Consider the following 12,727-nt stretch of genomic DNA (forward strand, 5'->3'; position numbering starts at 1 on the left):
TTAGGCACTGATAGGAGGGAGGGGCACTATTAGCTGAGGCTTTTGTCCCTTTAGAAATGTGCATTGGAGGGAGTGATCAGGTGTGATAAGGTTGCATAATGCTGCAGGGTTTATGAAATAATGACTATGGCTTTACCCAAGGGGGATTGGTTAGGCTGACATCAATCTGCATGATGCTATTGTGACTTTGCATGCAGGATGTGGAGAATAAAACTAAATCCATCCTCTTATTGCTCAACATATTTCTATAATGATGTATCGTTAAAGTTAATAATGAAAGGGTAGTTTCTTACGTAATGTGCTTTGCTTCCAAGGCATTGCTATAATTAAAGTAGTATTTAAGCCCATGAAATGCAAAGGTAATCATTAATAAATATCTATATAAACTAAAACTGTGAAGATGTGCTCAGTTGCTTAAATTGTCCACATCCCTGTTGCACCATTTAACCAAAGTGTGTGATCCTGGGCAGATCATGTAATCCGACTGTCTTATCTGCAGCTCTGCAAGTGATTCACTTCAAAGCTTTAATATATCATGCTGTTATTTAAATAAAAAAAAAACACTTGCTCCATATATATAACAGTGCAATTTAGGTATTTTGCACCACAAAATTATTTGCCACTTAGCTTACTTATGACAACTTATTCTAAAGTCACTTTAAAGTCACTTGCATAGTGCCCCCAAGTATCAAGACTGATGATGCTCCTTGCAATGTGCTTTCTGTGAAGTAATTTCTGTTGCAATCCATATACAAATCAGGAGATGTGCATGTATTTACCCCAGAGCACCTAGACAGAGGTCTAATAGATGAGTTCCCTGCATCTGTAATGATTCTGCTGGTTTTTTTGTTGCGTTAAAATGCGATATGCCACTGGTAATGTTACCAAAAAAGTAGCTTGGGGACAGGGGTGGGCCGTTTGTGGGCGCGAATGAAACAAACTGGAATTGCTTGCGCTGCATTTGAGGGGAAAGTAGCAGGACTTTCACCGGGTCTGTCCCCCCAGCCCCTCTTGCATTGCCAGATAATATAGGGAGGCTCAAGAAACATTTCATAAGCTGTAACTGTCTTGTTGTTCCCACAAGGAACTGTCATGAATGGCTTCTATAAGTCGAAGCTTCGTATTTTAATGACAAGTTAGTTTATGAAATGCCGAGCTTCGTTCCGTTGTGGGTATACATTATTCAGAGAGAAAGCTTTACTTCAGCGGCTTCCTCAAAGACAGCCTAGCGTTTTAATGCAAAGCTTTCTCTCAGAATGAACAGTGTTTAGCTATTACAGCAACAGAGGCCGCTCGCTTGCTTGGTGCTTTGTTGCTTATGTCTGTGACAGCTCGGAAGAGGGGCCGGTGCTCGGGCTTAATACAGCCAATCGGCGATGAGCCAAACACACCCGAAGACCAGGGGATACCAGATCCATATGGCATACCAAATATTACAGAACAGCGGAAATGGAAACAATTTGGTGGTGGGGTCCCACAAGGGGCAGAGTTTGGTGGGCAGAGCTGACAGTTAACCACCCATCTAAGGAAATGTCCAAAATAGTTTAAAACGGCGCAATTTCTTTCATGCTGCTTTTCTAAACTATATATCAATTACACTTTAAACCACTTCCATGGCACTGGTGATTTTACTTCACTATGTGAATAATAGTTTTGACCAGTGTGGCTGAGTAAATATTCTTTAAAATGCACAATTTGCATCCCATTTTATTAAAAATATCTCTCCCTTTGGGTACTATTCAAACGAGATTAGAGAAGGAATTAATACTATGGGCCACTTTTTCATAGGTCCCCGAAACAATTTTATGGCCCAGTCCAACCCGCACTTGTACACGGGAGCAAACCCTACCCGCCATCTGTGCACCTAATCTAACAACAGAAATGTTAGTCTACATTGTGATCTGAGCTCATGCAGAGCAGTATTTTAAGCAGACACTGAAAGAATCATTAAGAAGAGCAACTACTCTAGCTAATGGTGAAAGAGCAGAAATCTGCAGAAACCGAGGGATTGTTCTGCAACCTCATTCTTAAAACCTGCTGATTTCTGTTCGCCATAAGACACATTTTCTTTTACGTGAACCACACCTGGCACAGCTCCTGCAGCTCCCCTCTGAAAGCAGTTGAGTGGCTGCATCGTTTGGGATAGTTTCAATGATAATAGGGGTATTTATTCATGCGATGTTTGTCGGATACCTGTGTTTTTTTTTATGCAATGTAGTTTTCTTTTCCTGCAGCTGTGACCTGTATCAAAGTCCTGCTGTATACACGTAGGGGGCGGAGCCATCAGATCGCTCATGGCAGCAATGAACTGCTCCGCCTGCGCCCCCCAAGCCCCTGCCCCCCACCCTCCTTGCCAATGCGGGTGCTTTCTTTTCTTTCTCACACCCCCCCCCCCCCCCCCCGCAAAGTAACCCAGCGCAGAGCATGGGTTTGTGGCGACTGACTCTGACCGGATCCCGCGATCTGCGCAACATGGCTTTCACTGTTAAAACAGCAATGAGCTGAACACGACGTTATGCAGTTCCCTTGCTATGATTTCTGTAACTTTCCTGCCTTTACGAGGTCAGGGGTTCTGAACATCCTTTACATTTTAGGGAGATGTGCCTGACTTAACTGCTCAGTGCTGCCAGGCAGTGCATTGAGCTGTACCGCCAGAGTCTGTATCACAAGATGTCTTTTGTTGACCGGCCCCCCTCCCATATTTCTTTCTCTCTGTATAGGACAGACTTCCTTCATTTCCCTGTGACTTCTTGATTTACCTGCGTTGTCTCACTGACTAGGTGCCTGCATGTTGCTTTGCTAGTAAATAGTGAAAATGCAAACTCCTATGTAGTCTTGCCAGCAAGATAACAATGAGTATTTGTTTAGCCCTAAAAATGACCATACTGTAGGCAGAGGTCTTCAATTGTGACCCAGGACAGCGAGAAAAGAGAAAATACATGCTCAGTCAGTGCAACATGATGCGGGCGCGGGAAATAAATGCTGCCTGGATGTGCGCTTTCCTGCATTTGGATCGCGTGTCCACGCTGCATTGTTGCTTCCTGCTGGTGCCGCCAGCGTCTTATTGCCTGGTAAGGAATGCCGCTTCTCGGCTCAGACCGCCACACCACAGTTGGCGGGAGTGCCGTGAAGCAAGCGTTTCATGTCTGACGGTCCCTCTGCTTCCCTCTTCCCCCTTTGGACCCACGGACGCGTGTGGAAATGTGAGCAGGGGGGGCTGGATCACTGCAGTGCTGGTTCCCCCACCTTGCTTGGCCATGGGGGAAGAAGAGGCGAGGGACGATGGAAGCACGCATTGCCATTGTTGTGTGATATCCAGCTCCCCCACCAGCTGTTTGCTGCGCTCTCCAGCAATCTGCAGTGGGGGAGCCAGATATCATACAACACAAGTCCCCCTGCTTTGGCTGTCCCTCTGCATCGTCACCCCTCTGGTCCATGGGACAGCGCTGGCCGGGTATGAGATCCGGCATCTGATGTCTGGCCGGATCTCGGGACCCGGCCTGCCTCAGCCATGACCAGGCTTTACCAAGCCCCCAGCTTTGCAGAGGGAAGCTGGGGACTCGGTGACCTAATCTCCTTCCACCAGCCGTCGCTTACGCCATCACTCGTGCATTTTCTGGCCCAGTTTGCTCATCCAGTTTGTTTTTTCTGTCCTGAAAGGGACACCGTGGAAATCAATGGGCCCTGAACATCACTGTGGTGGGGAGGGGAGGGCTGGTCACTGTTGAAAGCATGCATTGTACATGCTGGACACATTGTTCAAATGTGTGTTTTACACAGTCAAAGGAAAAACATTTCCAAACTCAAAAATGCTGCTGAAACCTGCGTTCACTAGTTTTTCTTTGAGATGTATTTTTATCACGGGTTATATTTATGGAGATGTTATGTTTACAAATAAATGCTTCCATTGTTCTGACAGCAGTTATTAGGAAATTAAACTGGGTTCATGGGTGCCAAATGGAGGCAGAAATACCCCACCCATCCCTTGGCCAAACACATTTTATAGCACTTCATTTTTTTTAGAAGTAATTTCAAAAAGTAATTCGATTAACAACAAGTTTTACATATTTGTTTCTTTTTTTTGTTGTTAAATTCAACCTTAAACAGTCTCAGCAATGGTGTGTCAACCTGCTGAGCTACCCTGGGAGCCATCTACTATAGAGCAAGTCTATGCATCCGTTGATGTACTAAAATCACTGCATTACCAACAGTACTTTGGGTGCACCGCTGCCATAGAAGTTATTTTAAAGTGGAATTTGTGTATATCACCCTGCTGTGGGTGCCAGGCCTTCGCATGCATGTCACCATATGCTGCAGAGAAGTCGGGGGCCCTTGTGTGTGGCATGGCAGCCGCAGCAGTCTGCTGCTATGCTACGTCAGCGCTGTCATCTAACTGCAGTATAAGCTACATGGCTATTACTCGATGTTTCCGAAAGTTAGCTCGGTGAGTTAAGAACTACTGTGTCGTATTCTATGTAAGATATGTAGACGAAAGATTGGAATGCCCGCAGGCTGGATTTCTCAACTATTAAGGGTAAAATATAACAAGCTGATGCTCTTTCTCTAGCTCTTCACTGTTATTTTTTTTGTCTCTGTGGCTGTAAGTCACGTTTTCAGTTGTGTTCTGACTGCTCTCTCTGCCAGCTGGAGTGGACTGACCTATAGGGGACTTTGGAGATTTCCCGGTTGGACCCTGCACCCTAGGTCCCTTTTGTGTGCGGGGGAGGATGTGTGCTGTCTGGCAGAGTGCAGGGCGCAAATATTGGTACAGTCAATCTAGTACGTCTCTAATATTTTTTTTATTGTACTTTTTTCTATTACAGGAACACAAATTGGCTCAATCATCCCATTTTAAAGTCCCCCAGCAGCATAAAAAAATCCTGACATCTGTATTAGGACTTGCCGACGGTAAGAATGTTTTTTTTACGTCATGCTTACTAGCTGATGCCTAACACCCAAGAGCTGGTTTTAACCCATGATCATTTTTGAAGTCGCAGGTAGACCCCTGTATCCTTGACAAACTGTTTTCATTGTAGCATCATTGCTCCACACGTCGGTGTGTCAACCTAACCACCTGTGTCCCAGCAAGAAAAATCCAGTGAAGCACTTGACCCAGTCACGCAGGCATGTAAGACAAATGATAAACCCCCCCCCCCCAAAAACCCCCCGCCACCCCGCAGACCCTCCTGCCACAAAAGCAATGTTTTCAGTCGGGCTCCTTTTTTTTAGATGGATCATTGGTAGTAAGTGAAAATATAATTTTCACTGTACCGAGTGTACTGCGTAGGGGCTGACGGGTGCTGTGAGCCCCAGCAGAGAGTCGTCACAGGAGGCAGAGGTGAGTTTAGGACTGTATGTGTGTGCGCGCATGGGGGTAAGATGCAGGTGTTGGGATGGGGGAGCGAGCGGAAATCGGATTTGGGGGGGGGGTCCCCATTTGATGAGTTAATGAGCAGGTGGGGAAGGAGGGGGCAGTATGTGGTTTCCGCACTTTAAAGCCAATACAAAAACGGCTAGAAAAAAAATCAATTTTTGTGTTTGTGCTTTAAAATGCAGAAATAACACACATAACTGGATAGTTTCCTAGTGCCCAAAGATTGTTGGAATCTCAAACAAAAAGCGGAAGGAGGGGTGGAAATGGACACGAGAAATACAAAAACACAGAAATTTGTTTTTTTGCATTTTGGGTTCACATGGATCGCAGTTGCTGACCCGTTGAGCTGCAGTGTGTGGTTTGTGGCGCTACATTAGCAAGCCTGAAACCAACACTGTTAAGGTGCATTTGGAAACAAAACATTAGTAAAAAAAAAAAAAAAAGACCAGGGATTTTTTTGTATGGCAGCTGCAAGGCATACACAAGCAGAAAGACAGTTAAAACGTGGCCTCAGTACTTGCAAATGCTTTGGAAGCTTCTTACCACATTATCTGTGGGGGAAAGCCCTTTACAGGTGCTGAGTAATTCTGCCAACAATTCTCGCTGTCAACCGGGTAATGCTTAGTGACGGCGCAGCAGAGAAATGTAAAAGTATCTTATGTCTGACACTTTTCCCCTGCATCACTGACCTGTCCTCTGTCAGTGCAGAATTGATATCGTGTTTAAAATATTTTGTAAACCAATTCAGGGCAGAGCAACTGCATCTATGGTCATTGACATTAACTACTTCCTAAATTCCCACTGCCTAAAGTGGGAGGCATGTGTTGGTATTTGCTTGGATGGTGCTCCTTCAATGTCTGTTGCTAGAACTGGGTTAAAAGCTAAAGTATTGGTAGTAGCTCCACCTAAATTGTGAACACACTGCGTGACCCCTGGAAGCTTTGCCTGTGCGCAATATGGGGACTGGACTCTGAGGTGCTGACTTATGTATTTGTATTTTATTTATATAGCGCACCAGGCCCAAGGGCATCCGGGCGCAACATTTAGGTTACAAGAAAGTATAAGCATAGCACAACAGCAAAATAAGTAGTGCAGGCAAATAGAGCATTTACAGAATTATATACAGGTTCAGAATGTAAGGACAGATAATTGCATATTTACATAAGAGTAAGCCACAAGCAGGGGCATGATAGATCGCTAGTGAGCGGTCTGAGTTAACGGCAGGTCTTGGGCAGACAGCCAGGTTTTGACCTTGCTCTTGAATGCCAGGAAGGAGGGATCCCCTCTAAGTGGGTTAGGGAGCGATTTCCATAGTTTCGCCACCATGACTGGGAAACTGATACCGCCAGATCTCTGAAGGTTGAAACGGGAAATGGAGAGGCAGTTGGTCTGTGCACTTGTGAGAGGTCTGTTGGTAGTATTGAGTTAGAGCGAGTGCTTTTAGAGAGATTCTTTGTGTTACTGAGAGCCATCGGATGCTCCGTCTGGTGTCAGAAATGTGTTGGTTCCTAGGGATGTTTAATGCTGCTCTAATGGCATTGTTTTGGATGATCTGTAACTTGTTGTTATTAGAAACGTTGGTGCCAAGATAGAGGGTGTTGCAATAGTCAATTTTAGACAAAACCAGTGTCCTGGCTAGTGTGGTGCAGTTGGCTGGTGATAAGAAAAGACGGCATGCTGTGATCATCTTGCATGTGTATGCTGCAGCAGAGGATACTGCGTTAGTTTGTCTGGCAAGAGAGAGGGTGGAGTCAATATAAACATTTTAGTATCCTTTGTGACATTGATAATATTACCATCAAATGAAAGATTGGGTCTTTGGTGAGAGCCTAGGATGAGAAGCTGTCTTTTCGACCAGACAAAGTTAATGTTGCGCCATCCAGGCTTGGATGACTTGGTAGATGTTAACGGCAAGAGTGTCAGTTATGTGATCACCAGTAATGGGGATGAGTAGCTGAGTGTCATCTGCATAGATGGTGTAGGTGACACCCAGATAATTCAGGATATCGAATAGTGGCTTCCTGAACCCGTTGTAAAGTGTAGGGGAAACACACGGTCCTTGTGGTATCAGGTGACTGGTGAGGGTTCTGCAGCTGCAGAGGGGGAAAAAACTCTCATGGATCTGTTATTCAAGAATCAACTAAGCCAGGCCGTAGCTTGGTCTGAAGTAAGCTGCAAGTTTGAGGTGTCAACAAAGGATTTGGTGATTGAGCAGGTCAATCGCAGCAGAAAGATCTAGTAAGAGTAGTAAGGCAGTTTGCCCTTATCTTTTTGGTCTTCAATCTGTGTTTTAAGATCAATGAAAGGGCAGTTTCAGTACCATGCCGCGGACGGAACCCAGATTGCTTCAGTCCCACAAGATTGTTAGTTTCCAGATAATCTTGGATCTGCAGCTCGATATTTTTAGCAAAAATGGCACCGTAGTGATGGGCCTGTAATTGGTTGGTATGTTGGCATCCAGTGATGGTTTTTTAAGGAGCGGGATGACCCAGACGTCCTTCAGGTTGTCGGGGACAATCCCGGAGCTAAATGAGGCGTTTATGAAGGTGGCAATGAAAGGAGCAAGATCACGAGAAGCCACTTACATTTTTTTTTAAAGAATTTTATTGTCATTTATATAAATACATAACAACCATCAAACGGTAACATAACATACGAACAACAACCAATTAACTTCCACAGTCTTCATAGCTCAACGTATTGTTCTTAGTTGTGGTGAGTGGGGCCGGTGGTCGGTGTACCCAAGGTCACGGGGGCCGAGTTTCCAGGTTGTCCGTTCTTTGGGGTAAACCCCAGGCAAGTCTCTGGTAGGGGTGAGAACTCAGGGGGGTTTGTGATCAGAAGCGTATTGGATGTCACGCAGCAGGGCCCGCCGTGATTCCAGGGTGTTGTTGGAGTTATCGTCGCTTGAGTTGATTCCATCTTGCCAGGCTCTGGTCTCTGCCTCTGTCCATTTTTTCCAGGTCCTTAAGCCAACGTCCATGCATCGGGCCCCCTGGTGATTTCCATGCCATGGCTATGGACCTTTTTGCGAGGATGCAGGCTAGGTCCATTAGTTTGACCAGGTGTTTGTATTTGCTCAGTCTGGGATGGGCTCCCAGTAAGCATTCCTTTGGGTTCATTCATATCTTGGGAGTCCCGCTTTGGTGCAGGTGCTTTCTACCATGGACCAGAATTTCGCCGTTTTGGTGCAGGTCCAGAACATGTGGATCATGTCCGCTTTATCATTTCAGCACCAGGGGCAGTTCGGAGATGCTTGATTGTTAAAGGTAGCAACTCTTAGTGGGGTCATGTATGTTCTGTATAGCACATTTAGTTGAACCTTTTTAAATCTAATGTTCCTCGACACCTCTTTGGGGGTATAGTAATATTCACTCCCATTCACCGTCAGATAGTGTAATCCCCAATTCGGTTTCCCATTTTTGTCTCAGGATTGCGCTTTTTGGATTGGGTCTATCGTTCAGTTTGATGTATAAACGGGAGACCGGCTTCCAACCATCTGCTAGGTTGTACATTTCCTGGAGGAGGGGGGTCCTGTGGGGGTTCCTCTGGCCAGACAGGCCATTGTGCCCTAGCTATCCGCTTGAGGCGGTGATACCACAGGAATTGGGTGTTCGAGATGCCTTCATTAGCTTGTAGCGATTCAAGTTCTCTGAACATGCCGTCTTCAAACAAGTCTCCCCATGTGTAGATTCCGGATCCCTCCCATTTCCTGGCTGTCGCTAGGTACGCCTTAGTTTTGCATACATCAGCCAGAATGGGGGTGTTGGGATTGTAGGGATGTTTTATTTGTCGAAGGAAGCCAGTTCTGGCCCATATCTGCCTGCCCAGATGTAACAATCGTGGGAACTTCAGATGTTTGTTTCATCGGGTTCCAAAGCATTTCCTTGGGGAATAGCTTGGAGGTCGCATGTCGCAGGAGCCCCACTTCAGCTGACGGGCCATCGGAGAGCCATTTCGTCACGTGGCTGAGCTGTGCAGCTAGTAGTACCTTTGCAGATCGGGTAGGTGTAGCCTTCCTTCCTTGTACGGGAGCATAAGTGTAGGTAAAGAGAGCTTGTGTCTGGATGACCCCCATATGAAGTCCTTGATTAGAGAGTACAGTTTTTTGAAGAAGGGAGGTCTGATGTAGAAGCAGACGTTCGTGAAGTGATATAAAAAACGGGGGAGAACTATCATCCTGACTATTGCCGCTCTGCCCATCACTGCCAGTGGTAGCTTCGACCAAAAGTTCATGGATTTGCGGTGGGCACCTACTGCTTTTTCAGTGTTGTGTTCATGCGTGAGTGCAGGGGTATGACACATCGACTCCTAGGTACTTAAACTTCTCTAATTGCCATTGTATCCCGACGTCTGGTAGATCGGACTTATCCAGACCCCTGAGTCTAGCCAGTGGAAATGCACATGACTTTTGCTTGCTAAATGTTATCCCAGAATATCAGGCATAGTTGTCTAGGATGTCCAACGCGACTTGTGCATCGAGCTGAGGGTTATTTAAATACAGGAGGACGTCGTCCGCGTACATGGGTATTATGGAACGGTCACTGCCCAGCTCAATGCCCGCGTCAGTGTTTCCTGAAATAGGCGGCTACTGGCTCCAGGCCCAGTATGTATAACATCGGGGACAGCGGGCATCCTTGCCTCGTGCCCCGCTGTATCGCCCAGGCTTTGGACACCGTCCCTCCAGTCTTCACTCTCGCTGCCAGTGAATTATACAGTACCTCGACCCATTTTACAAAGCCCTCGCCAAAGCCGAATTCCCTTAGTACTTCGACCAGCCACTCCCAGTAGATCGAATCGAAGGCTTTTATGGCGTCTAGCGTTAGCACCGCTAGGTCCTTGTCCCGATCATAGGTCTCTGCCATGATGTGCTGGAGCCTCCTCAGGTTTGCGGTAGTATTGCGTCCTGGAACGAAACCATTCTGGTCCTCGTGAATCAGGGTTCCTACCACCCTCGCCAGCCTCTTAGCCAGTATTGTGGTCAGGAGCTTGCAGTCATAGTTTAGCATGGCGATTGGGCGGTATGATTCACAGTTGTCGACAGGTTTGTTGGGTTTCAGTATAGGGATAATTGTTTCTTTCATGGAGTTGGGTAGTATTCCGTTTTCGTATGCCTCATATACACCTTGTGTAGTATCGGGGTGAGGGTCGCTTCATACGCTTTGTAGAATTCTGGCGGAAGCCCATCACTCCCGGGGGTCTTGCAAGTGGCTAGCGATCTAATCGACCCGTCACGTCTTCTGGAGTGATTTCCGCGTCCAGTAGCTCGCTTTGGGCCTCCGTCAGTCTTGGGAGCTCAATCTCTGCCAGTGTAGCCCTTATGTCATCCACTGGTATTTTAGTGTCGTGGGCATACAGTTTGGAGTAGAAGGCCGCAAACGCAGAGTTATTATCTTGTTGCGTCCTGTCGGTTGTCCCCCTTTCATCAGTTATTTCGGTTGGGAGGTGTCTTGGGAACTCGCGTTTACACAGCCAGGCCAACATTCTACCAGGTTTATCTGCTTCTTTGTGCGCCCTGGCTATGTAGGTCGTGTAGTTGAATTTAGACTGTCTATTCCAGGCCAAAAGGCATTCCTCCCGGGTGCCCTTTAGTTCTGTTTCAGCGTCCGGCATGATGTCGATTTCGGATTCCAGGTGTGTAATCTTAATCTCCAGATCCTCCAGTTCCGACTTCAGATGCCTGAGGATGCCACCAGCTCCGGATATGACGTCTCCCTGTGTCACCTTCATGGCCTCCCATAGTGTGCTCCAACCTGACACTGAGCCTGTGTTGATGTCCAGGTATTCGAGTTTAGCACCAAGTTCCTCCTTAAATGCGTGGTCAGTGAGTGCTGCCGGTGGCATTCTCCATAATGGGATTGGCGGTCTGGGTCCTCTAGGAGCCCATTGCATAATCAGCAGGGAGTGATCGGATATGGTTCTGCCTAGATACATTGTGGAGTCTACTTGTTGAGCCAGCTCACGATCTATGAACAAAGTCTATCCTCGTATGGACCTTGTGCGGGGCCGAGTAATAAGAATAGCTCCTCTCGCTGCGATGTTGTTCCCTCCAGATGTCCACTAGGTCGAGTTGCTCTATTGTGGTGTTTAGCACGTTAGATGCCGGGCTATTTGAAAGACGGGGGGGATCTGATCAGTCCGTAGCTCCGTTCCTGATGCAATTGAAATCACCACCCCATATGAACGCACTCTGCGAAGAATCATTTTAGCACTAAGCATTTTGAGGTGAGGGTATTCCGTGTTGTGGTAAGTATGAGTTCACCAGGCACACTGGCGTGGATTCGATAGTTCCCCATAGTATTAGATGTCTGCCCTCTTTGTCGGCTTAATAGTCCAGTTGCTTGAAGGGGACCGTCGGGTTTACCCACGTGAACACTCTAGCAAATTTGGAGTATGGTGCCCCTCTTCCGATCCCACCCCATCTTTCGGACAGTTTGGCTGTGGATTCTTCTGTGAGATGGGTCTCTTGAAGCATCGCTATCGATACCTTTTTCCTGCACAGGTAAGAGTGGATGCGATTCCTTCTCAGGTACGTGCCCATACCCCTCACATTCCACGTCATCACCTTTAAATTGGAGCGCCATTGAGTTGGTGTTTTGGTCTCATCCTTCCGGTCGCCCCAGGTTTCACGGGGCGGCCCCTTCTCCAGGTGATGAGGCTCCTGGGTTGCTGTGTTTTCTCATCCTCGGGCCCACATGGACCTCCGGTCCCGTGCTTCCCTTTTCTTAATATTACGAAGACTGTGGTGTGAACGAAACAATTAACAAAACTGGAACTGGTGCGCCCAGCAACGATAAGTTCCTGCTGGTGCTCAGGAGCTCTCGTACCGTCAGGACCCATCCGGGTGTCGGGCACGAGTGAGGTCGGTCAGGCAACTGGCTTGTCCTGAACTGTTCGTGGGGCTAGGGCTCTGTGCCTGGCGTGGGCCGAGCGAAGGCCGCACCTATGTTGCTGACTGTTGGGTGATTTTACTTTTTCTTTGGTTATTTGCCTTGTATCTGGGTTAGCTTTGTGAGTCATGGATCCGTCCACGTCTCAAGCGCAGGTGATTCTTAAGTTTTCCGTGGATTGAGGATCCTTATCTGCAGCTAGGTTGTTGTCTTCCAGCCACATGTTAGCAGCTGCTGGGGAATCCAGGAAAATCGCCCTCCCCTTGTGGATCACTTTCAGTCTGGAGGGGTATAATAGCATGTACTTCAGGTTCAGTTGCCTGAGCCGGGCTTTAATCGGCACAAATGAGTTTCTCTCTCGTTGGACCTTCGGGGTGTAATCGGGATAGATTGTTATCCTGGAGCTCCCACGTTCAATGGGGCCCTCTTCTCTGGAGTGCCGGAGGATGGTCTCGCTATCCTG

At 47.1% G+C, this 12,727-nt stretch overlaps 1 protein-coding gene across 3 annotated transcripts in view; it reads left to right on the forward strand.

The window, feature by feature from the left end:
- The window catches only part of LOC138528607 (uncharacterized), a 64,562-nt gene that overhangs the window by 26,683 nt on the left and 25,152 nt on the right, over positions 1–12,727 (forward strand). For all 3 annotated transcript variants that reach the window (XM_069640398.1, XM_069640396.1, XM_069640397.1), the window contains exon 2: positions 4,824–4,908. The gene's annotated coding sequence lies outside the window, so the exon portion shown is untranslated. The remainder of the gene's footprint in view (positions 1–4,823; positions 4,909–12,727) is intronic.

This window comes from Ambystoma mexicanum, chromosome 7q (assembly GCF_040938575.1).
Source record: "Ambystoma mexicanum isolate Mex_15411 chromosome 7q, UKY_AmexF1_1, whole genome shotgun sequence".
NCBI classification, from domain to species: domain Eukaryota; kingdom Metazoa; phylum Chordata; class Amphibia; order Caudata; family Ambystomatidae; genus Ambystoma; species Ambystoma mexicanum.